The 24,992-nt window shown below is 40.0% G+C and overlaps 1 pseudogene; it reads left to right on the top strand.

Moving 5' to 3' along the window:
- Positions 1-702: 702 nt before the first annotated feature.
- LOC105506539 overlaps positions 703-24,992 on the top strand; it is a 63,729-nt pseudogene continuing 39,439 nt past the window's right edge.

Here is a 24,992-nt window from a genome sequence, read left to right as displayed (position 1 = left end):
TTTGAAACCTGAGATAATTAGGAACAATTATTGTCATAACTGAATAATATAAACTTTATATTAAGGTCTGAGGTGACTCACCCTCCTACTCAATATTCCAGAGTACATGATCTGTTAGGCTGATGTCTGTGTGTAACTTGTTAAATGTCTATAGCTTAATTGTTAAGAGTTGCTCGTTAATGAATTAGCAAGAAAGTCATTCTGTTTCCTTTAAGAGAGAAAATAGTTCTTTGTTTCAAGAACAAAGAAATTTTTAAAACTCAGTTTTCTAGGTAGGAGGAAGGTAATTTTTTTAAAAAAGAAAAAGGTTTATTTAGAATCTCAGTAGGAGTAGACCCTTGTTTATGAAAAAAAAAAAAAAAAGAAAACAGAAATTTTACTATAGCTCCGATGAACTGAAGAGTAAGATCTCGGGTCCAATAAAGAATAACATTCAGGTAGCCGAAAGAAGATTTTATTTTTGACGCAGACAGATTGGAAGTTAATAGGACCAAGACTTTTTGGAGAATTAGCAGAAGGACCCTGCACTAAGAATAGGATAAAACCAAGGTGGTCAAGCCGGGGTTAGGGAGGGTAGATCTTTGTTAACTTCTTGTGGACAGAACTAGAATTTGTTTTCCCTCTGTAAGAACTAATGATGCAGAGTTTATGCTTTTATTTATCCAGTATAATTTTGGAAAAGTAAGTTTGACCGCCCTGAAGATGATGACTTGGAGAATAGAAACGGAGCAGAGCATGAAGAGAAGAGAGTGTATGACATCGCACAAAATATGCAGATTTGGTAGTTCCAAAGAACCTCAAAATTATTAACACAAATGAAAAAAAGTGCCCAGTCTTGAATTCAGCTTTGGAATATACACACCCCACATACTTGTAGGCTAACAAGTAGTTTACTGTCCTGATGACAAACTAAGAAGTCATTTACAAGGTAATATTTTGGAGTGCAAAGACCCACATAAAAGAGACTGAATTAGTCACAAGCTGTTTGTGGGAATGTACACTGGTATGATATTTCTGGAGGGCAGTTTGGCATTATATCTCAAACACAAAATCGATCCAGCAGTCCCAATCTAGGAATTGAAACCAAAGCTGTGGTTCTCAAATATGATTGTACACATAATTTCCTAGGAGTGCTTGTTTAAAAACTGCCCATTCCTAGATTTCCTCCCCCTAGAAATGTGTAGGTGTGAGAACTGCCATTTTAAAACAAGTAGTCCTATTGATTTAGCTGCTGTTTGACAAACAGGTTGCCAAAGAGATAAAAACGATAAAAGTGGGACAGGCTGTAAGAAGAAAAAAATGTTAGTTGTAAAAATGTTAGTTGTAAGAATGTTAGTTGTAAGAATTCTTACAACTATTCTTACAATTTAAGGAAAGTAGGAAATCTGTCATTTTACCTCTCTGAGCCTCAGTTTCCTTGTCTTTGAGATAAAAGCCATACACAATAGTGCTATTGTAACACTAAAGATACATATACATGGCTTAGACAATGACTGACACGTAAAGATCAGTATGTGTTAACTATTACTGCAATGCTGAGTGAAAAAGTCACTGAAAGAATGTGCAATACAATTCAAGTTTCAAAACATTGTTTATATACACATGTATATAGGTGCATATAGAGATGTCTAAAAGCATGTTCAAATACTAACAGTGTCAATTTATTTTAAAAATTTATTATTATTATTATTATTAGAGATAGATGTCTTGCTATGTTGACCAGGCTGGTCTTGAACTCTTGGCCTCAAGGAATTCTCCTGCCTTGGCCTCTCAAAGTGCTGGGATTACAGGTGTGAGCCACTGCACTCAGCCCATAATATTCTATGTAGTTTTATAATTTAGTCTATGTAGTTTTATTTATTCTATGTAGTGATAATTTATTCTATGTAGTTTTATAATTTATTCTATGTAGTGATAATTTATTCTATGTAGTTTTAAATATTGTTTACATTGTTTTACAATTGACATTTATCTTTTTTCCTAAGAATTATATTTAAGTTCAAAAATATAATATTTTACGTTCAAAAATAAAAAGTGAACTTCAATATCTTACATTTGCATAACATTTCCATTTACAGAAAATCTTCAAATGCAATACTTCATGTGAACTTCATACAGCCCTATATATGAAAAAAGACAAGCCTTATTATTCCTATTTTACGAAAAAGGAAACTGAGGAAAAGTGGTTTACCCGAGGTTACCCTACACAGCCACATCTACACTTGCAGAGCCACGTCTCAAACCCGAGTGTTTTCAGTCCAAGTTCATCATACCCTCTACGGGACAGTGTGTTTTCACTGATCTCAGTTATATTTGTCAAAAGAAATGAAATTCCAGTTTGATGAGTTTCTATTTTTCACTTATCCACCCCCTCATAAAAAAATGCTAAGCATTTGATAAAACTGAGGTAAACTGAATATTAAGAGGGCTGATATAAAAACAGATTAAAGTCAAGAAATATCACAGTTAGGTCTGGTAGGAAAACTTAACCATCTCATGTGTCAGGAGCTTTGGTTACTAGGTAATCCTCTAAGTATAGACGTCCCAATCACTTGTTAAAAATTAACAGAAATTTCATGAGCAGGGAAAATGAATCGATAATTATGTAGAGCGTGGACTGTCCATTGGATTGCTCTGAGTTCTCGAAAGTTGTTCACCTCCTAGCAATCAAGCCCCGGCGTCTGGCGGAGCCTCCCAGCCAAGCCGGTTTGGCTCTGGACCACGCCTGCAATCAGAAAGGACCCTCAGGCACCCGCCACTTCTCAGAGTTGCAGTGTGGCCGCTACTGCCCTCTACCGGACAGCAGGGACGCATGGCGTGTGTGCTGTGGAATCCGGTCTCCCTCTATCGACACCAAGCAGGTACATTACGAAAGTCAGACTCCAGAGGTGCTGCGTCGGCGCTGATGACTGTCCCAGAACATTGTCTTGGGAAGACCACTTGGGGGGCTCCTTGACCTCAGCACTGTCAGAAGTGTCACCTGTTGCTATTCTTCCCTAAAACAGATCAAGGGACTCTCTAGACTGGACAGGGAAGGCTCTTTGCCGGTCTTACACTCTAGGGTTAGTCCTGATCATTCTCACTATCAAGGACTTGAATTCTCCACCAAAAATCATTGTAAATGACTTAGCTCTATTTCTGATTAATAAAGGTATTGAACAAGGAGGATTTGAAAGCAGCACATAATACCAGTAGAAAGTCTGTAGCATACAACTGTAAGATCTATGACTGTGCCCTGGCATCACCATTTAAGAGCAAAGGCAGCTCCAGTACAACCAAGCTTTGTGGACCTCAACCGTAAGCAAAAGCTCCGCTTCCCTAAGTTAGTCTCAGGGATCTAATTAGTTTACGGTAGTAGATCTTGAATATGATCAACAATACGTTCATATATTACATTTACATTAACTCCTGTATACATTTGTCTGCTCTAGATCATGCTTAAATATTTCTGGCTTTTATGGATTAGGTACACTTACAGTTCCCTGAATTTATAGATGACACCTGGTCTCTTTTAACTTAGGTTGTAAACCTTCTTGAATAAAGGGAGTGGAGGGTCTGGCTAAAAAAGGAAAATGTAAAGGTAAAATCTTAATAAGAGGATGAATATAAAAGAAGAGAAATAGAAAGAATTCAATTTTTCCTGCCATTGATTTTTCTGCCCTGACTCTATGAATTACAAATACAAAGTCATTGGTAGTGACTTTGCTATTTTCCTATAAAAATATATTTCCTTATTTCCCCTCTGCCTGCAATAGAACACACAGAGCCATCAGTCTTGCCAGGTATGGAAAACAAGTTTACACACAACTACAAACCATTCTTCCCCCTAAAAAATAAAAACAAAACTCCACTTCATGGGACAGGCTAAAAATACCACAAAACTATGGAGAATGATGAAGAAGTTGGCTGAGGTGCTTCCTAATGACTGTTTAGCCAATCAGATAGCTGAGTCTTATAACAGGATGTTGTTATATTTCTGGATGTTTAAATAACACCTTCTTGAATAGCAACATTTTGTTCTTTATATTAGATTGAATTGTTTTCCTTGTAGCAGCGTGTTGGAAATCTGTAGTGGAGATAAGTGTATACAAATTGGATATAGAGATAATTCATCTAACATATATTTATTGAGCATCTACTTTGTCCCAGGAACCGTACTGGTCCAAAGAAATGTGGTGGTGAACAGTACACACTCCCTTTCCTCACAGTAACAGACCTGTAGTGGAGATAGATGAGTCAACAGGTGCCTACACCCATGGTTATGAACTGGGAGGTTTAAGAGCACAAAGAAGGGGCACTTAGCTCAGTCTGAAAGGAAATAAGGGAAGGTTTTCAGAAAGAATTGTCATATAAGGTGAGATTTGAAGGAAGAATATGAATTAGGAAGGGGTAAAGGAATTCAAGGCAGATGAGAAAAACATCCAAAGCCTAGAGGCAAGTGAAAGTGTCTCGTGTCCTAGGAACTGCAATATTTGAGTGTGACTGAAGTGTGGGTTTGAAGAGGAAAGTGTCCCAAGAAAATGAGAAAGAACGGCCAGATCATAAAGCATCTTTTATGCTATGTTACTGATTTAGATTTTATTCTGAAAACAACAAGAAGCACTAAATGATTTATGGCAGGAGAGTGACATAATCAGACGTGCTTCTGAAAGTCCTGGCCACAATGTTATAGAGTGTGGATTCAAGGAGAGCAAAACAGAGAGGAAGGAAACCGGTTAAGAAGTTACTGTAGGCCAGGCACAGTGGCTCACACCTGTAATCCCAGCACTTTGGGAGGCCCAGGTGGGTGGATCACCTGAGACCAGGAGTTCGTGACCAGACTGGCCAACATGGTGAGACTCCATGTCTACTAAAAATACAAAAATTAGCTGGGCTTGGTGGCAGATGCCTATAATCCCAGCTATTTGGGAGGCTGAGGCAGGAGAATCACTTGAACCTGGGAGGCAGAGGTTGCAGTGAACTGAGACCATGCCACTGCACTCCAGCCTGGGCAACAAGAGCGAAACTCCATCTCAAAAAAAAAAATTATTGTATTTCAGTGTTAATCCAAGGGAGAGGTAATTGACTTCCAAAGCCATAGGATGAAGAAAAAGGAGAGACTGAAATAGTTTTAAGGAAATAGAATCCATGAAACCCAATAATTATTTCAATGTAAGAAAATAAAGAAGTCAAAGTCAAGAATAACCCTATTTAATATCCAGAACATAAAAGCTCCTACAACTCAATAAAAACAAAAAATGACTCAATTAAAAAAATGGGCAAAAGACTTGAATGAAATTTCTCCAAAAAAATATATATGTAAATGGCTATAAGCACATGAAGAGATGCTCAACATTATTAGTCATTAGGGGAACGCAAATCAAAGCCAGGATGAGACATCACTTCACCCCTACTAGGATAGCTGCAATTAAAGGAGACAAAAAATAGCAAGCGTTGGCATGGATGTGGAGAAATTGGAACCCTTCTATATTGCTAGCAGAAAAGCAAAATGGTACAGGTGCTGTGGGAAACAGTTTGGCACTTCCTTAAAAAGCTAAGCATAGACTTAGCATATTACCCAGCAATTCGACTCCTAGGTATACACCCCAAATAATTCAAAAACAGAAACAAACATATTTTCAGGCAAATGCTTATTGCACCATTACTTACAACAGCTAAACGTAGAAACAATCCAAGTGTTTACCAAGAGAAAATTGGATAAATAAGAGGTAGTATATACATACAATGGAATAATGTTTAGCCATAAAAGGAATAAAGTTCTGACACATGCTACAACATTAATGAATCTGGTAAACACTATGCTGACTGAAATAAGAAAGACACAGAAGGACAAGTGTTATATGATTAAACTTATACATAATGCCTGGAATAGGTAAATTCATAGACACAGAAAGCACAGTTGTACTCACCAGGAGCCAGAGAGAGGGAAAAGTGGCAAGTTATTGTTTAATGATTATAGAATTTTTGTTTGAGGTGATCAAAAGTTTTGGAAGTAGATAGCAGTAATGGTTGTACAACATTGTGAATGTAGTTAATGGCATTAAATTACACCCTTTAAAATTGCATAAATGGCAAATTTTATACTGTGTATATTTTACCACAATTTTTAAGAATCAATAATGTAATAGACCAAAAAAAGCTCACATTGAATTGTACACCTTCAATCTGTGAATACTATTGTATATAAATTATCAATAAAGTCATTAAATTATCAATGATTAACGAAGTCATTAGAAAACAAACAAATAGCAACAACAAAAAGGAATAGAAGTCAGATTTCTGACTTGGCAAATAAGTTGATGGGGCTACTATTCACTAATATAAGGGGAGAAAGTAAGCAGTTTGAGGAGGAAGCAGTAAGGTCATTTTGGGTATGTTAAATTTGAGATGTCCATCAGACATACAAATGGGGATGCACAGTGTACAGTTGAGTATGTGTGTCTGAAATTTGGAAGAGAAATCTAAATTAGAGGTACAGTTCAGAGGCCATCAGTATGTATATAGTATATAGTAATCAAAGCCCTGAGAGTAAATGGAATTATTTGGGGAATATGAAAATGAGAAGATACAAGAACCAAGAAGAGAATCTCAAGTTTTATTAATATTTAAGGGGTGGGCAGGCAGAGACATCCATAAAGAAGTCTGAGGGGTAATATAGGAAGAAAAGCCATTTAAAGAAAAAACACACTATGGGGAAAAAGGACATTTTTTCTATATCTTTTACTACTGTAAATAATAATTTCCTTTATATTTAATGAAAGAAAACTAACTGCAGAAAAGGTTTAAATAAGAAGAAAAATCTTTCTTATCTCTTTTTGTCCTTGTACCTAAAGTCCAAGTTGTTTCAAATTAGAAAGTTTGGATTATAAACCTTCAGAAAAACTTTGCAATGTGTACCAAACAAACCTAATCAGTTTGCTTATTCAGAGAGAGACAGACAGAGAATCAGCGTGAGAAAAAAGCAGGCATCTCACTATTAGTTGCAACTTAAAGGAAAAGAAGAAAAAAATGTCCTTTAATCTAAAAATCTCTTCCTTTTCTGCTCCTTGATGTTTGAAACTCCTAGAACAGAGGGTAAAGTATTTTAAAGTTAGAAATAAGGTCTTACAACCAAATACTCAAATCAGGAGACATATTACATGAAGAAATGCTGACCAAGAATGGATGAAAGACATGACACCACAGATTCGAGAAGTTCAGTGAACTAACTCAAAGGAAGATAAATATGAAGAACCAAAACTAAGCATGTCATTATAACATCCTAAATGCTAAAGATAAAGAGAAATGTTTAAAAACAGTCAAATAGGCCGGGCGCGGTGGCTCAAGCCTGTAATCCCAGCACTTTGGGAGGCCGAGACGAGCGGATCATGAGGTCAGGAGATCGAGACCATCCTGGCTAACACGGTGAAACCCCGTCTCTACTAAAAATACAAAAAACTAGCCGGGCGAGGTGGCGACCGCCTGTAGTCCCAGCTACTCCAGAGGCTGAGGCAGGAGAATGGCGTAAACCCGGGAGGCGGAGCTTGCAGTGAGCTGAGATCCGGCCACTGCACTGCAGCCTGGGTGACAGAGCAAGACTCCGTCTCAAAAAAAAAAAAAAAAAGTCAAATAAAAAAGACACATTACTTTCAAAGGGACCATTATAAAAGAGAAGGCTAACTTGCAAATAATAAGAGACAAGCCGAACTTTTCAATAGAAACCTTGAAAGGCAAAAGACGATGGAATGACATCTTTAAAATGCTGGGAAAAGATAAATATCAACCAAAGATCTATCCTACAAAAAATATTCTTGAGACATTTCAGGATCTGCTTTGGGCCATTTCCAGCAATACGGACGACACTGGAGGACATTATGCTAAGGGAAATAAACCAGGCACAGAAAGACAAATGATCTCACTTACATGTAGAATTGAAAAAAAGTTGAACTCATAAAAGTAGAAAGTAGAATGACGGTTACCTGGGGCGGGTGGGGAGTGTGTGGTAGAGATGTTGGTTAAAGGGTAAAAATTTTCGTTAGACAAGAGGAATACATTTTTTAGACCTATTGCACACCATAGTGACTATAATAATGTAATGTATATTTCTAAATTTTGCTAAAAGAGTAGATCTTAAAAGTTTGTGCCACACACAAAAAATATGTGAGGTGATAGATATGTGAATTAGTTGGTTTAGTCATTCCACAATGTATACATACATCAAAATGTAACATTGTACTCCCATAAATACACACAATTATTATTGTCAACTAAAAATAATTACTCTTGTCAACTAAAAATAAAATTAAAACTTAAAAAGTAATTTTGGGCTGGGAGCGGTGGCTCATGCCTGTTATCTCAGCACTTTGGGAGGCCAAGGGGGGTGTGAATCACGAGGTCAGGAGATCGAGACCATCCTGGCCAACATGGTGAAACCCTGTCTCTACTAAAAAATACAAAAAATTAGCTGGGAGTGGTGGTGTGCACCTGTAGTCCCAGCTACTCTGGAGGCTGAGGCAGGAGACTCACTTGAACCCCGGAGGCAGAGGTTGCAGTGAGTCGAGATTGTGCCACTGCACTCCAGCCTGGGTGACAGAGTGAGACTCCATCTGAAAAAATAATAATAATAATTTTAAAATGTTCTTTTTAAAAGAACATTTGAAATGAGAGCAATATGAAAGACATTGTCTATAAAACAAAGCCAACAGGATTCATTGTCTGTGTGTGTGTGTGTGTGTGTGTGTGTGTGTGTGTATATATATATATATATTTTTTTTTTTTTTGAGATGGAGTCTCACTCTGTCACCCAGGCTGGAGTGCAGTGGCGGGATCTCGGCTCACTGCAAGCTCTATCTCCTGGGTTCACGCCATTCTCCTGCCTCAGCCTACTGAGTAGCTGGGACTACAGGCGCCCACCACCATGCCTGGCTAATTTTTTTGTATTTTTAGTAGAGACGGGGTTTCACCATGTTAGCCAGGATGGTCTCAATCTCCTGACTTCATGATCTGCCCACCTCAGCCTCCCAAAGTGCTGGGATTACAGGTGTGAGCCACTGCACCCGACCCACTTATATTAAAATAAATATTAAAGTGAGTTCCTCAGGGGGAGGTAAATGATCAAAGAAGAGACACGAAAGTTCAAGAAGGATGGAACAGCGAAAGAAAGGACAAATATAAATAAATGTAGACTGCTTATAGCAATAATAATGTGTTGCCGTTGGTTAAAAATACATGCAGAAGTAAAAACATAGGACGATAACAGCACGTAAGGAAGAAAGGGGAAAATGGAATTAAAAATCGTAAGATTCTAGTAATGACTGAGAAAAATATGTGACAGAAACTATCTGTGCCCTGTCAGGCATAAAATAATTACTGTGTGGTCTTTTAGAGAAAACTTTAGTCAATCCCTATTCTCTACGATAAATTAGGTCAAGATACTTAGATTTCAATTGTGTTTTTCGAATCTTCTATATCATTACCACTTTTTCTTCTTATTCTTCCACTAAGAGAAGTGAATCAAAATATTTAAATCTAATTATAAAACTCAATAATAGAAAGATGAATAACCCTATTTTCTAAATGGACAGATTTGAGTAAACCTTTTTTCCAAGAAAATATGCAAATGGCTAATAAGCACATAGAAACATGCTCAACATTGTTAGTCATTAGGGAAATGTAAGTTGAAACAGCAATGAGGTACCACTTCATAGTCGCTATGATGGCTATAATATTAAAAGAAAACAAATCACAGAAAATAACAAGCGTCAAGAGGATGTGAAGAAATTGGAACTCCATACATTGCTAGTGGGAATGTAACATGGTATAGCCACTGTGGAGAACAGCGTAGCAATTCCTCAAAAAGTTAAACCTAAGAGTTACCAGAGTTACTGTATGACCCAGCAGTTCCACTGTTATGTATATACCCCCTCGAAATTAAAAATCCATGGGGATACAAGCCTTATTTATAGCAGCATCATTCTTTTTTTTATTATTTTTTGGTTTTTTTTATTTTGAGACAGAGTCTTGCTCTGTTGCCCAGGCTGGGAGTGCAGTGGTGTGATCTCGGCTCACTGCAACCTCTGTCTCCCAGGTTCAAGTGATTCTCCTGCCTCAGCCTCCCAAGTAGCTGGGCGCGTGCCACAACACCTAGCTAATTTTTGTATTTTTAGTAGAGACGGAGTTTCGCCATGTTCGCAAGGATGGTCTCAATCTCTTGACCTCGTGATCCTCCTGCCTCGGCCTCCCAATGTGCTGAGATTACAGGCGTGAGCCACCAGGCCCGGCCAGCATCATTCTTAATAGAAAAAAAATTGAAATACCCCAAATGTTTGTCAACCAGAGAATGGATATGTAAACTGCATTACATTCATACAATGGAGCACTACACAACAAGGAGAAATAATTAACAACGGTCGGGTAAAACAACATGTATGAATTCCACAGACAGAATTCTGAGTGCTAGAAGCTGAACACAATTGATTGACAAAGTATAATTCCATTTCTATTATGTTTAAGAAGAGGCGGCTGGGGGCAGTGGCTCATGCCTGTAATCCCAGCACTTTGGGAGGCTGAGGCAGGTGGATTACCTAAGGTCAGGAGTTCGAGACCAGCCTAGACAACATGGTGAAACCCCGTCTCTACTAAAAGTACAAAATATTAGCTGGGTATGGTGGCGGATGCCTGTAATCCCAGCTACTCAGGAGGCTGAGGCAGGAGAATTGCTTAAACCTGGGAGGTGGAGGTTGCATTGAGCCGAGATCATGCCTTTGCATTCCAGTCTGGCAACAAGAGTGAAACTCTGTCTCAAAAAAAAAAAAAAAAAAGAAAGAAGAGGCTAAACTAATCTATAGTGCAATAAGGTAGAATAATGTTTATCTTTGGCAGATGATATTGCCAGGCGGTGCATAAAGGAGCCTTCTAAGATGCTGGAAATGTTCAATACCCTGACTTGGATGGAAATTAAATGAATTTATACTTTTATAAAAATTCAAGGAGCTATATGCCTGAGATTTGTGTACTTTGTGTGTCTTATAATTTAGTTTTTTTAAAAAATGTTTTAAAATGTCCTTACAAGTTAATGATTGGCTTATTTAAGCAAATTATAGAATGAGCAAAATATCCTAAAAAGGAGAGCCAATTTCAATTTTGTCTGCTGCTGACCTTGCTGATGATCTCTGTGTTAGGTTCTCAATTTAGAGAAGTCTAAAAACAGCATGGGCAAAAATAAAAGAACCAACTGACTCATATTATATAAATTCAAGAATACTTACTAGATGACACAAAAAAAGTAAAATATTCCCTGGCAGGTGTGGTAGACAGACTTCTAAGATGTCCCCCAAGGTTCCTGACCCCTGGTATACACACTCTGTAGTATACCTGGCACCACACTTATGATGGGCTATTACTCCTGTGATTATATGGCAAACGCAATTTTGCAGGTATAATTAAATTCCCAATCTGTTGACCTTAAAATAAGGAGATAGCCTGGGTAGTCCTGGCCAAATCACATGAGACTTTAAATTGGGGCCTGGGGTCAGAGAGAGAGATTTGAAGCATGAGAAAAAATTGATGCATTTTGCTAGCTTCAAGATTGAGAGGGCCATGTGGCAAGAAATGCAGGCAGCCTCTATAGGCTGAGAGTAGCCCCTGTCTGACAATCAGCAAGCAAACTGAGACCTCAGTCCTACAGCTGCAAGGAACTGAGTTCCGGCAACAGGAATTGAGCTCGCAAGCAAATTCTTCACTAGACCCTCCAGACAATAACTCAGTTGCCACCTTGACTTCAGCCCTGTGATACCTACAAAATGCATTTTGTAGAAATATTGTTACCTCGTTGTCTTGTATCTGCCCATTTACTTGCGGGGGCGGGGGGGCGGGTGGGGGCGGGTAATAGCTACCACCTGTTCAGCACCTTTATTGTATTTGGTGTTTTACATATATAATCTCTAAACCTATGACCATCTTGCCGCATTAGTTTTCTTTTGATGTGTAGAAAATTGATACAAGCTTAACTGCCTAAAACAGTATCTGCATATTAGTTTATAGTTCCATAAGAGTACTGACTTCTGACCTACAGAACTGTAAACTAATAAATGGATGCTGCTTGGGGCAGTTTAGTTTGTGGCAATTTGCTACACATCAAAACAAAATGAATACAGCAAGATGGTCACAGGTTTTGAGATTATATAGGTAAAACACCAAGTATAATAAAGGTGCTCAAGGAGTGGTAGCTATTCCCAACATGTAAACTGACAGTTACAAGACAAGGAGATAACAATGTTTCTACAAAATGCATTAAGTGAAGGGAATCCTATGTCCTTCTGGGGAATTCATGAAAAGTTCCCCTGAGAAAGTAGAGTTGGTGTGGAGATGGATGAACAAGTGAAGGTTTGTCAGTTACCTCAGCCTGCTTTGGCACTAAGACTCACAGAAGGAGAAGTCCCATATGCATAGAGCATGGAAATGAAAAGTGTTGCTAAGGAACAGAAGGTAGGAGATAAATATAGTCAGGTTTTCAGGGTCCAGATCGTCCCTGCTTCAATCCTTCCTGTAGAATAATATCCAGACTCTGTAGGCACTACACGATCTGGTTTGTGCTTTCATCTCCCACCTCACATTCTTCCACTGTATTTTTCAGGTGCTGTTGTAGGTTGCATTATTAGCCTCCATTATTCACCACTTCTTGTATTCCTGCCATTTGTCATGTAATTTTTCAGTACTATTCCGTTCAGCAGCGTAACTTGTTTGGCCAATAAAATGAAGCAGAAGTCATGCCGTGACTATTCTATGTCTGTCTGGACTCAAGAGACCTGTCCCGTTTCTACTGGTACCTTTCACCTCTGATATCGCCATGAGAAAAACATGGCTAAGCCACTGTTCCCAGAAGGAGGAGAAGGGGCACACAGAGAAGAACCAAGTCATTCCACCAAGTGCAGCCAAAATTGGTCAACCCTCAGCCAACCTGCCAGCCTGTATGCATACATGGTTCTTGTTTTAAGCTACTAAGTTTTGGGAAGCTAAGTGTGGAAATAGCTGATACTAAAAGAATTGTGGAAATCTGAGCCACCTGCTCATATAATTTAACTGTGGTGGCCACAAATTCTTTGCTGTTTCTTCTGTCAAGAAGTGGAATTTATTTCCTTTTTCTCATGAGTCTGAGTTGACCTCTTAACTCACTTTGACCAGTAGAATGCTGTAGAAATGACACTGTCACAGCTCCGGGCTGAGCACTTGAGATAACTGGCAGGTCCACTTTTTTTTCTCTTGGAAGCCAGCCACCATGCAGAAGTCTGGCTGCCTTCAAAGACCACTATGTTGGGAGGAGACCCAGACCAGCGATGTGGCAAGAGAGGGGCCATGTGGTGGAGCACCAGGCTAGTGAATGGAACCCTTTTGGACTATCCAGACTAACCAAGGTAGTAACCTCACGATATAGAGGCACAACAAGGAGCAGATGAACCTCCCAGCCGAGCCTGCCTGAATTCCAGACCCACAGAATCCTGAGGGAAAAGAAGTCATTACTATTTTAAACCACTAATTTCTGGGGTGGTTTGTCACACAGCAATGGAAAACGAAAACACTTGTGCCTTCTGGACCTGTTCAGGTTTGGCCTCATAGATACTATTTCCATCCTACAGTGGCATGCTACTCTGCAGGTCCAGTGTTATAATTTAGTCAAGCAGTTAAGAGTTAGTTCAAGGTGGGTTGTTCAGGTTGTATAATCACTTCACGTCTCATAGTCAGACATTCAGTCTCTGCCAGGGCCCAGTAGCAAGTCAAGTGCTGTTTTCAAATAGAGGAAATATTGCCCCAAGCAGAGGGCACGGTCTTTTCCTGTGGACTCCTATTAGAACTCACCAGATGATGCATATAGCATCTCTGTCTCCCACAGATGCTTAACATAATTTTAGATCTGCTGGATTTTATCAGGAAATTGGTGGGGCAGTTTGAAACAGTGCCTGGACCTCCACCAAGACATTTCTTGTGGTAGGTGCCATTCAAGATTGGTAACTGTATGGATAACCCAGGGCTCCAGTCAGAGCAGCATAGCCCAATGTCATATGGGACACTCCAGAATCCAAAGAGGGCCACAGACTGTGTGCCTTTTTCTTGTGGTGAGTAGTGCAAGGTGCAGCAACATATGTCTCACCTAAAAAGATATCCCAATGTGCCCCAGACCATTAGACTCCTAGTAATTTCATTGAGGCAGTGAGCACTTTTGAGCTGTCACTCTCTGACATGCATGTGTCTTACTAAGGCACTCAGCATGCTTGCTAATTCCTTTTTCCAGATGCAACTCAAAAAAATGTCATCAGTGTCAAGGGCCAGCATGATGTTCTGTGGGATAATATGAAGATCAAGTTTTTCCAGATTATTTTATGCCACAAAGCAGATGACTTGACATAGCTCTAAGATGGTAAAAGTAATGCTGTTATTACCTCCATGAGAAGGCAAATTGCTTTTAGTTATCTTTTCTGAAAAGAGTGGAAAGGGGAAATGTGTGCAGTCAATAGTTGCCTGCCAGGAGCCAAAGACTATGTTGACTTGCTCCAGCAAAGATGCCTGATCCAGAAACACAGCTGTGATTGACATCACTACCTGATTAAGTTTGCCCTAACCCATAATCATTCTCAACTACTTCTCTGACTCTTGCATGAACCAAACAGGAAAGCCTGAAAAGGATATGGAAATCTGGAAAAGATTACAAGTAGTGACAGCATTGTTTTTTATTCTGTCTGAGTCTCTACATAAAAATGAAAAGAGGCCAGGCACGGTGGCTCACGTCTGTAATCCCAGCACTTTGGGAGGCCGAGGTGGGCAGATCATGAGGTCAAGAGATAGAGACCATCCTGGCTAACATGGTGAAACCCAGTCTCTACTAGAAATACAAAAATTAGCCGGGCGTGGTGGCTAACGCCTGTAATCCTAGCTACTCAGGAGGCTGAGGCAGGAGAATCACTTGAACCTGGGAGGCGGAGGTTGCAGTGAGCCATGATTGTGCCTCTGCACTCCAGCCTGGGCAACAGAGTGACACTCTGTCTCAAAAAACAAAAAACAAAAAAAACAAAAAAAACACATAAAGAGAACTAATAGAAAAGCCAAAAACCCATGGGCAGCACTTGTAGGGAAACTAAGTGACAAGGTATCCCCATGAACTACAAAACGCAATTGACGAGGGCAACCCAACAGCACAAGGGTGCATGGTATGGGCACATGTGTGAGAGAATGCAGATGGAAGCAATATGGTATTTGACAAGCCGAGAACAGGTGAACCCCAAAATAGCAACTGGTATTCCCTCAGAAAGCGTGGTGAGCTAACTTGAGCACAGCAGCTGAAACTGAGCGGTTCTGCCTAACCCAGTGGTAGGTGAGCAAGAAGCCCAAGGTAAAGGCCAAAAGTTCTGCAGCAGCCTAACATCTGTCACTGTCAAAACTGGCTCTCCAAGACCCCCTCCCAGAACCGGGCCCACACTGAGGAGAAAGTCCTAAGAGTAAAATCAACATTCCACAGGAAGGGATAATACAGACAAAGGGAGAAAAATCCCAGACAAAGTGGAGGGAAAGAAAGAGAGAAAGGAAATTTTCCAAAGCAAGCCACCATATATATATGTATACCATATGTATATATATATACACACACACACACACACACACACACATACACATATGTATGTATTTCACACTATTGTGAAGTTAGAAGAGCCACTCTGAACTATGCCTCCTTCCAAAATTTCAGGAAAACTAATTTCACATAAAAATTAGCAACAGAGAAAGCATTGAGTTGAATCCTTGGAAATTCTTACGAAGAAAAAAAAAGAATAAGGAGCAGCAGAAAACCTCCCACAGATGATAAAACATGCCTACATCTTATCCATAAAAGAGGTCAAAACTTGCAAACTTCTATTTCAGAAGACGTTAAAAGACGTTTTTAAGATAATACAAACTTCCCTCCTTCTTAAATAATTGAGTCTGAGAACCCTTCATCAGGCCCAAGCAAAGGAGATGGAGCAGAGAGGTTATTTGGTAGGGATTGGGAAGAGTAAGGAAGGTGGCCAAGTCATACCAGTGAGGTCCAAAGATTGGTAACATAGGGCAATTGAGCAAGTAACCTCAGTGAGAACCAGGCTTCAGATGATTAGAGAAAGGAGTTATAAATGTGCAATGAGGGAAAGCTAGAAGGAATACTCCATTGTTGAACTGGAATTGGAGGTATTGGTGTGAACTTTTGGTTTTCCATATATAGAGAATAGGCAAACACAGGTCTGTGCGCGCGTGTGTGTGTGTCAATATAATTCCTATCTCTGTCCACTAGGACTGCGTGAGAGCAGCAACACACAAATTTGCAATAAGCGCACATAGCATACCCAGACATTGGGTCACAAATGCCATTCTCCACTCAAAGGAGAAGGGGCTAAGTCTAGGACAGTGGCAGAGAAAGCACAGGATGAGCCTGGAGCATCCTACTGTGATAAAAGGTAAGAGAATTAAAAGAATGATGGGACATATCAAAAGGGCACAGAAACCAGCACAAAGGGGCTTCCACTGGCCAAATTTGAGGCAAATTGAGAATCAAAATAAGTAATGAGAGTAACAAATAATACATCCCACTGCATATTACAGAGATACCTGAGCCAACACTGATATAAACATATACATTAATAAATAAATGAGGAGAAGAGAAAGCCCTTCCTGTGGTAAGTACTAAGTAGTAAATGTAGAAGGAATGATGGAATAAGAAAATCACTATTTGGGAATCATCATGGTAACAATTAATTCAGATAAGAAGCACCAATACATCCTAAGCTAGTGGATTAATATTGAACGAGGAAGGGGACATTTACATAGGTTCAAAATATCTCATCACAAAATAATGACTAAGTACAGAGGGGAAAAGTATAACTTTGCAGTGGAGAAACTTGATAGATATCACTTCAATCAAGGGGTCAAAGTGACACCACCAGAGGTGGAGCAAGTCAGTACCATGTGCTACCTGATGGAACACAGAGAGAAGAGCGCAGCATCACTGCTGTGATGTTCCTAACACTTACTTCCAAGAACACAGGGAGGATCGCTCTCATGAGCCCTGCTTGAAGGCCCTGCAAGAAAACCAATTTCAGGCAACCATGATGACTAGAGACATTGATAGAAGCACTGGTGGTGAACATTAAACATATGCTTACTTGCAGAGTGAAGGCTAAATGAAGATTCAGTGGAAGAGGATAGTATGTAATGGTTATATGCTATATTAGTCAGAGTTTTCCAGAGAAAAAGAACCCATAAGATATATACAGAGAGAGAAATAGATAGATCTAAATCTACATCTAGATCTAGATAAGAGGGGTTTTTAATCATGAGAATTGATCCACTTGATGATGGAAGGTGAAAACTCCCATGATATTTTTTCCACAAGCTAGAGAACCAGGAAAGCCAGTGGTGCAATTTAAACTAAGTTTGAAGACAGGAGAACCAGAGGAGCCAGTGGTCTGACTCTCAGTCCGAGGCCAAAGGCCTGAGGACCTAGAGCTGTAATGTCCAAGGGCAGAGGAAGATGGACAGTGAATGGCCCAGCTCCAGAAAAGAGAGCAAATTTGTCCTTCCTCTGCCTTTTTTTCCATCCCAGACCTCAAGCGGATTGGACGATGGTCACCCACATTGTTGAGGGCAGATGTTCTTCACTAAATGTGCTAATTCAAATGAGAATCTCTTCCAGAGCATCCTCACAGACACACCCAGAAACGATGTTTTACCAGCTATCTGGATACTCCATAATCCGGTCAAGTTGGCACCTAACACTAACCATCACATATGGATGAAAATGTAGTACAGCTATATGAAGACATTTTCAACTTGTTTTCAGTAATTATATATGTGGTGATCACTTTAGTGTTGTTATTCCATGACTGTAAAGTATGTAATGTGGAATAAAACTTACTTAGCTCTATTAAAGAAGCCTAGAAACAGTCACCAAACCAGTAGCAATGAGCATTAGACCTCAATTTAAAACATCATTTCCCACTAAGAGAAACTAGGGCTTCTTGGAGAAATCGCTGAATTTCAGATCTAGGGAAGGAAATGTACAAGAGGGGCCTAAAACAGCTTGTCTTTCTACAAAGCAAGGAAGCTATCAAGTACTGCTAGGATCCTGCCAAGAAAGAATCAGGAATCAAACTGAAGAAGCTTTTATTGGCCAAAGAAGGTACATTCAGAGCTTCAAAAAGGAAAATACATAATTGAAAGTGTCTGGAATTCCTCAACTATGTTCAACCCTATAAGTTCAAAGTGATATTTTAGAAAACTAAAGGGTTACCTTTGGAGCATGTTAAAGAACAAATCTATTATCCTGAAAACTGGTCAATAAAAGAAAAGAATCAAAAATTTGCTCTGCCTTTCATATATCAACTGTGTCACTGGATAACAGATAGTAGACAAGGGGAACTACCTCTTTATAAAAGAAGTCTAATAAGCAAAAAAATAAATGATAGAATATCACCATCGGGTGGGCACAGTGCCTCACACCTGTAATCCCAGCACTTTGGGAGGCCGAGGTGGGAGGATTGCTTGAGCTGAGGAGCTCAAAAGCAGCCTGAGCAACATGGTGAAACGCCATCTCTACAAAAAATACAAAAAGTAGCCAGGCAAGGTGGTGTGCACCTGTAGTCCCAGCTACTGGGGAGGCTAAGGCGGGAGAATTGCTTGAGCCCATGAGGCTGGAAGCTGCAGTGAGCCAAGATCCCACCACTTCACTCTGGCCCGAGCAATAGAGTGAGACCCCATCTCAAAAAATAAAATAAGACTTAAAAAAAGAATATCATCATTTAGCCACACTCAATGAATTAATAGATCTGACCTTTGAACATCAACAACTGCTAACGTTATGAAACGGGACACTGCCAGACCCTATGGACTTCATCATGAAGAGCACGACACTTCCTGTACTCTTGCCAAAGGAATCAAACCTGAATGAAATCAAGCTCTGTACCCAGCTGTAAATGTTTAGGAAAACAGGGGAATATTTTGAACTATGCCTGAGTATTCAGCCAACAAAATTTGGACTGAGAGAAACTCTATAGGAATCTATGGGTCAGGGAACCCGTGTGGAGATTCTGCCAGTTACTAAGTAGGCCTGTTCCTTATGCTATACATACAGTCATGCATGGCTTAACTAGGGCGATATGTTCTGAGAAATGTGTCATCACGTAATTTCACGTTCTGTGATCATCACTGTGTGTACTTACACCAGTTAGATGAAGTAGCCTACTACACATCTGTGCTATGTGGTAGAGCGATACAGGCTACAAATCTATACTGCATGTTACTGTACTGAACACTGTAGGCAACTGTAACACAGTGGTAACTATTCGTGTATCTAAACGTACCTAAACATAGAAAAGGTATGGTAAATAAAAAAAGGGGGGGTATAAAATATTTTTAATGGTACATCTGTATAGGGCAGCTTCACTATAATCTTATTGGACTATAGTCGTATATATGGTCTACTGTTGATCAACATCATTATGCAGAAATGACTGCACTTGGACTGAGAAAATAAGCACAGAATAGGACTGCAATCCCATTGGACTCACAGTGAGACAGACTAGGGCAAGACACCGTCATTTATCTGTCCTGAATAAGTTCCCCTTCAGACCAGTGGACCACAGCAGCGTTTCAAACCTCGGTATTAGCATCAGTTCAGAGACAATATTGGCCGGGCGTGGTGGCTCACGCCTGTAATCCTAGCACTTTGGGAGGCTGAGACAGGCGGATCATGAGGTCAGGAGATCGAGACCATCCTGGCTAACACGGTGAAACCCCGTCTCTACTAAAAATACAAAAAAAATTAGCCGGGCGAGGTGGCGGGCGCCTGTAGTCCCAGCTACTCGGGAGGCTGAGGCAGGAGAATGGCGTGAACCCAGGAGGCGGAGCTTGCAGTGAGCCGAGATCGTGCCACTGCACTCCAGCCTGGCTCTGCACGACAGAGCGAGACTCCATCTCAAAAAAAAAAAAAAAAAAAACCAATCCGCTGAGCCCTGTGCAAATCAGACACCACCTCCTCCAGCCTCCTCATATAACTGGCTGATTTCCACTGCACTCAGGGTTTCCTCTCTTGGCTTTGGAGCCCCCCTCCCTCTGTCTCTGTATGGAGGCCCTTCTTCCCTCTTTCTTGTCTATTAAACTCTCTGCTTCTTAAAACCACTCCACATGTGTCAGTGTCATTTTATCAAAATTGGTGTAAGACTAAGAACCCTGGTATTCCTCCAGTCATCGGAGCCATATCATCACCATTAGTGATATAATCTGGCAGTGAAATGTGTAAATTATGGTACATTCATGTAACCAAAAGCTATGCAATAATTAAACATTATTGGCCTGGGGAAATGGACAGTTGCAGGCATTAAAAGCAAAAACTGAGGTTTCCAGGAGAAGACAAAATTCTGCCTCAAGACTACAGCATCAATTCCTGCTCCAATTTTCCAGCCTACTGGCCTTCTCTATAAATTTTGAATTTGCCAGTTGTCCCTCACCACTCACAATTGTGTGAACCAATTCCTTTTTTCAAAATGATAAAGAGATCTGTAGATCTCTCTCTTATTAGTCCCATTTCTTTGGAGAACTCTGATAGATACAGATTTTGGGAACTGAATATGATTCTAGAAAACAGAGTCTTAAAAACTCTCCCTGAATTGGTTTCCTAATACAATTTGATTTAAAGGCACTAGTGATTTCATTCCCACTGAGCTCATGGCATGATGTGGCAATAGAGATACAAAAAATATTACTATTGGATGCTCGTGATAAAGTACTTATAAGAGGCAAAGTTCTGGGAGATCATGTATTTGACACCTTAGAATATTTTTGTCAAACTAATGAATATAATATAATTGCCTAACTAGTTGTGCAAAACTGCACTGGGGAACGTGAGGAAAGAAAACGATGAGCGGGCCGGGTGCGGTGGCTCAAGCCTGTAATCCCAGCACTTTGGGAGGCCAAGACGGGTGGATCATGAGGTCAGGAGTTCGAGACCATACTGGCTAACACGGTGAAACCCCGTCTCTACTAAAAATACAAAAAACTAGCCGGGCGAGGTGGCGGGTGCCTGTAGTCCCAGCTACTCAGGAGGCTGAGGCAGGAGAATGGCATAAACCCAGGAGGCAGAGCTTGCACTGAGCTGAGATCCGGCCACTGCACTCCAGCCTGGGCGACAGAGCGAGACTCCGTCTCAAAAAAAAAAAAAAGAAAAAAAGAAAACGATGAGCTCAGGGATTCTAATTTCTACGTCATGCTTCACAAAACTGATATGAAAGATTCTATATCTGCCCTGAAGAAACCATCATCTCCCATAGCTGCAGAGCTGAAATTGCTGAAAAGCAAAATCAGCCTCATCCTGTGAGTGGCTGAATTACAACATGAATTGAATTCTCAACTTCACAGGATATCTGTGTTAAAGCAAAAGCATTGATTAGGAAAAAAAAAAAAAATTTGAGATCCCGAAAATTGGAATGTGGACGTATGGGCAGATCCTGGTGAAGCTGGGGCCATCAAACTCCTAAATTCTGTTGAGTTTTGTTTTTGCTTTTGTTTTTGTTTTTTAGCCAATAGAAGCAGTCCTCCCACCTGTCTATAAAGAAGTTAACCCTACTTTGTCTGAAGAACCTGTAATGGCCACCATAGGACGCTGCTGATTCTCCTGCCCTCACCACCCATCTTTGCCTCTAGACCTATAACTAGATTCAACTTTCAGCAGACCCTGACAGATGTAGAAAGTGTAACACATGAGGAGGTGTGCTATACTCAATAGAACCACATGATTTTTTCAATGCATAGAACACAGATACCTAGAAAATAGTAAGGGATTGGATATTAAGCTTTAAGACTCTTGTAATCTTTTGTGTGATGAGAATGATGACTGGTGGCTAAAGCACCTGATAGCTTCAGGGTGGAGCTAGTTGCCAGAGGAAACAACCATGTGATTCCAGTGTTGAAACTTTTAGTTCCACTCCCTGACCTCTGGAGAGAAGTGAGGGGCTGAGGATTGAGTTAACTACCAATGGCCAATGATGTAATCAATCATGTCTACTTACTGAAGCCTCCATAAAAACCCTGAATTGGCCTGGTATGGTGGCTCACGCCTGTAATCTCAGCACTTTGAGAGGCTGAGGCAGGCAGATCACTTGAGGTCAGGAGTTCGAGACCAGCCTGTCCAATATGGTGAAACCTCATCTCTACTAAAAATACAAAAATTACCTGGGCGTGCTGGCACATGCCTGTAAACCCAGCTACTCAGGAGGCTGAGGCAGGAGAATCACTTGAACCCAGGAGGTGGAGGTTGCAGTGAGCTGAGATTGCACCATTGTACTCTAGCCTGGGCAACAAGAGCAAAACTCCATCTCAAGACAAAACAAATCTCTGAATGATAATATTCAGAGATCTTCTGGATTAGTGAATGCATCCATGTGCTGCCGGGAGGGTGGCACACTCCAACTCCATGGGGACAGGAGCCCCTGTGCTCAGGACCTTTCTGGACCTCGCTCTATGTACCTCTTTATCTGGCTGTTCATTTGTATCCTTTAAAATATCCTTTATAATAAGCCAGTTATAGTAAGTAAATGTTTTCCTGAGTTCTATGAGCCATTCTAGCAAATTAACATACCTGAGGAGGGGACCGTGGAAATTCCTGATTTCTAGCCGGTTGATCAGAAATACAGTCAGTCCTTCGTATCCTCTGGTTTCGCATCCCGGAAACAATCAACCAAAGTTAACCATTCAGGTTTAAAAAAATCAGTCTTAGCCCTTAAGTTTGCAAAAAGAAAAAAAAGAAAGAAAGAAAGAAAAGAAAACAGAAACAACAGTAAAAATAACACTACAACAATTTTAAAAACACAAATAAAAATACAGTATAGCAGCTATTTACGCAGCATTTCATTGTATCAGGTATTATAAGTTATTTATTTATTTATTTATTTGGGGCAGTCTCGCTCTTTCACCCAGGCTGGAGTGCAGTGGCATGTTCTTGGCTCACTGCAACCTCTGCCTCCCAGCTTCAAGCAATTCTCCTGACTCAGCCTCCTGAGTAGCTGGAACTACAGGCACGTGCTACTACAGGCACCTGGCTAATTTTTGTATTTTTAGTAGAGACGGAGTTTCCCCACGTTGGGCAGGCTGGTCTCGAACTCCCAACCTCAAGGAATCCACTCGCCTCAGCCTCCCAAAGTGCTAAGATTACATGCGTGAGCCACCGCACCCGGCCGGTATTACAAGTAATTTAGAGATGACTTAATGTATATGGGAGGATGTGCATAGGTTATTTGCAAATACTACATCATTTCATGTAAGAGACAAATGTCCAGTGGATTTAGGTATCCATGCGAGGTCCTGGAACCAATCCCCTGTGGGGAATGATTATACAGAAGGCCCAGGCTTTGATTGGTATCTGAAGTAGTATCTATAAGTACTCAGGTCTTGTAGACCTGAGTACTTAACCTGTGGAGTCTGCACTAATTGCAGAGAGTTAGCTTCAGGATTGAATTGTAAGTTACCTAGTTGGTGTCGACAGAGAACTGGAGAATTTCTTGTTGTAGAAAATCCACAGAATTGGTGTCAGAAATGTTGTGTGAGGGTAGAGTGGAAATAGTTTTCCTTTTAGTAATTATGGGTTTATAAGAGAGTTTAAATACATAGTTTTTCTACTTTCTTCTATTAACTGATTTAAAAATTAATTGGATAAAATAATATATATATAATGTATTGTTGGGCCTACAACATATAAAATCTATTGATTGGTACAACAGTAATTGTGGTTTTTGCCATTGCCTTTAATAGCAAAAACCATAATTACTTTTGCACCAACCTAACCTGTGAAATACATTTGTCAACTATAGCACAAAGGTGATGGAGGAAGCAAATCTGTATGAGACTAAGAAAATGACCACAGATGGTAAAGTAATAACTATAACATTGTATTGCTACATTTATAACATTGATAGAATAAGCATATCAATAACAACACAAAAAAGAGGGAATGGACAGATATATAGGAGTCACATTTCTATATATCACTGGAATTCTATATATCACTGCATAAGTTAAGATGCATATGCTAAACCCTAGAGCAACCACTAAAAAATAGAGTAGTTCCCCCTTATCCACGGGGCATATGTTCTTTTTTTTTGAGACTTGCTCTGTCGCCCAGGCAGGAGTGAAGTGGTGCAATCTCTGCTCACTGCACCCTCCGCCTCCCAGGTTCAAGTGATTCTTCTGCCTTAGTCTCCTAAGTAGCTGGGACTACAGGCGCCCACCACCATACCCAGCTAACTTTTGTATTTTTAGTAGAGACGGGGTTTCACCATATTGGCCAGGCTGGTCTCGATCTCCTGACCTGTGATCCACCCACCTCAGCCTCCCAAAGTGCTGGGATTACAAGCATGAAGCACTGCGCCCAGCCACCATATTTTGGGCATACGTTCCAAGACCCCCAGTGAATGCCTGACACTATAATACTACTGAACCCTATATACACTAAAAGTTTTTTCCTATACACTAATGGGCTGATAGCATATACTAGGTGGATACACTGGAAAAAGGGATGATTCCACATTCCAGGCAGGACAGAGCAGGGTGGTATGAGTTTTCACCATGATACTCAGAACCAAACACAATTTAAAACTTATGAATTATTTCTAGAATTTTCCATTTAATATTTTCAGACCATTGTTGATTGCAGGTAACTGAAACTATGGAAAGTGAAATTGCAGATAAAGGAGAACTACTATACCCTAAAATGAAGTGAAAAATTACTAAATAAATTATCAGGGAATACATTAGAAAATATTCACTTAATGTAAAAAGAAAAAGAACAAAGTAAATAAGAATGAAGGACAAAGAAGGCATGAGATATACAGAAAACAAGTAAATGGCAAATATAAACCCAACTATATTAATCATAACATTAAATATCAATAGATTAAATCAATCAAAAGATAGAGTTTTGTTTTTTTTTTTTTTTTTTGAGACAGAGTCTC

This window comes from Colobus angolensis, unplaced genomic scaffold, assembly GCF_000951035.1.
Source record: "Colobus angolensis palliatus isolate OR3802 unplaced genomic scaffold, Cang.pa_1.0 Scaffold137, whole genome shotgun sequence".
Classification (NCBI taxonomy): domain Eukaryota; kingdom Metazoa; phylum Chordata; class Mammalia; order Primates; family Cercopithecidae; genus Colobus; species Colobus angolensis.
This window is presented reverse-complemented; position numbering and strand designations above follow the sequence as displayed.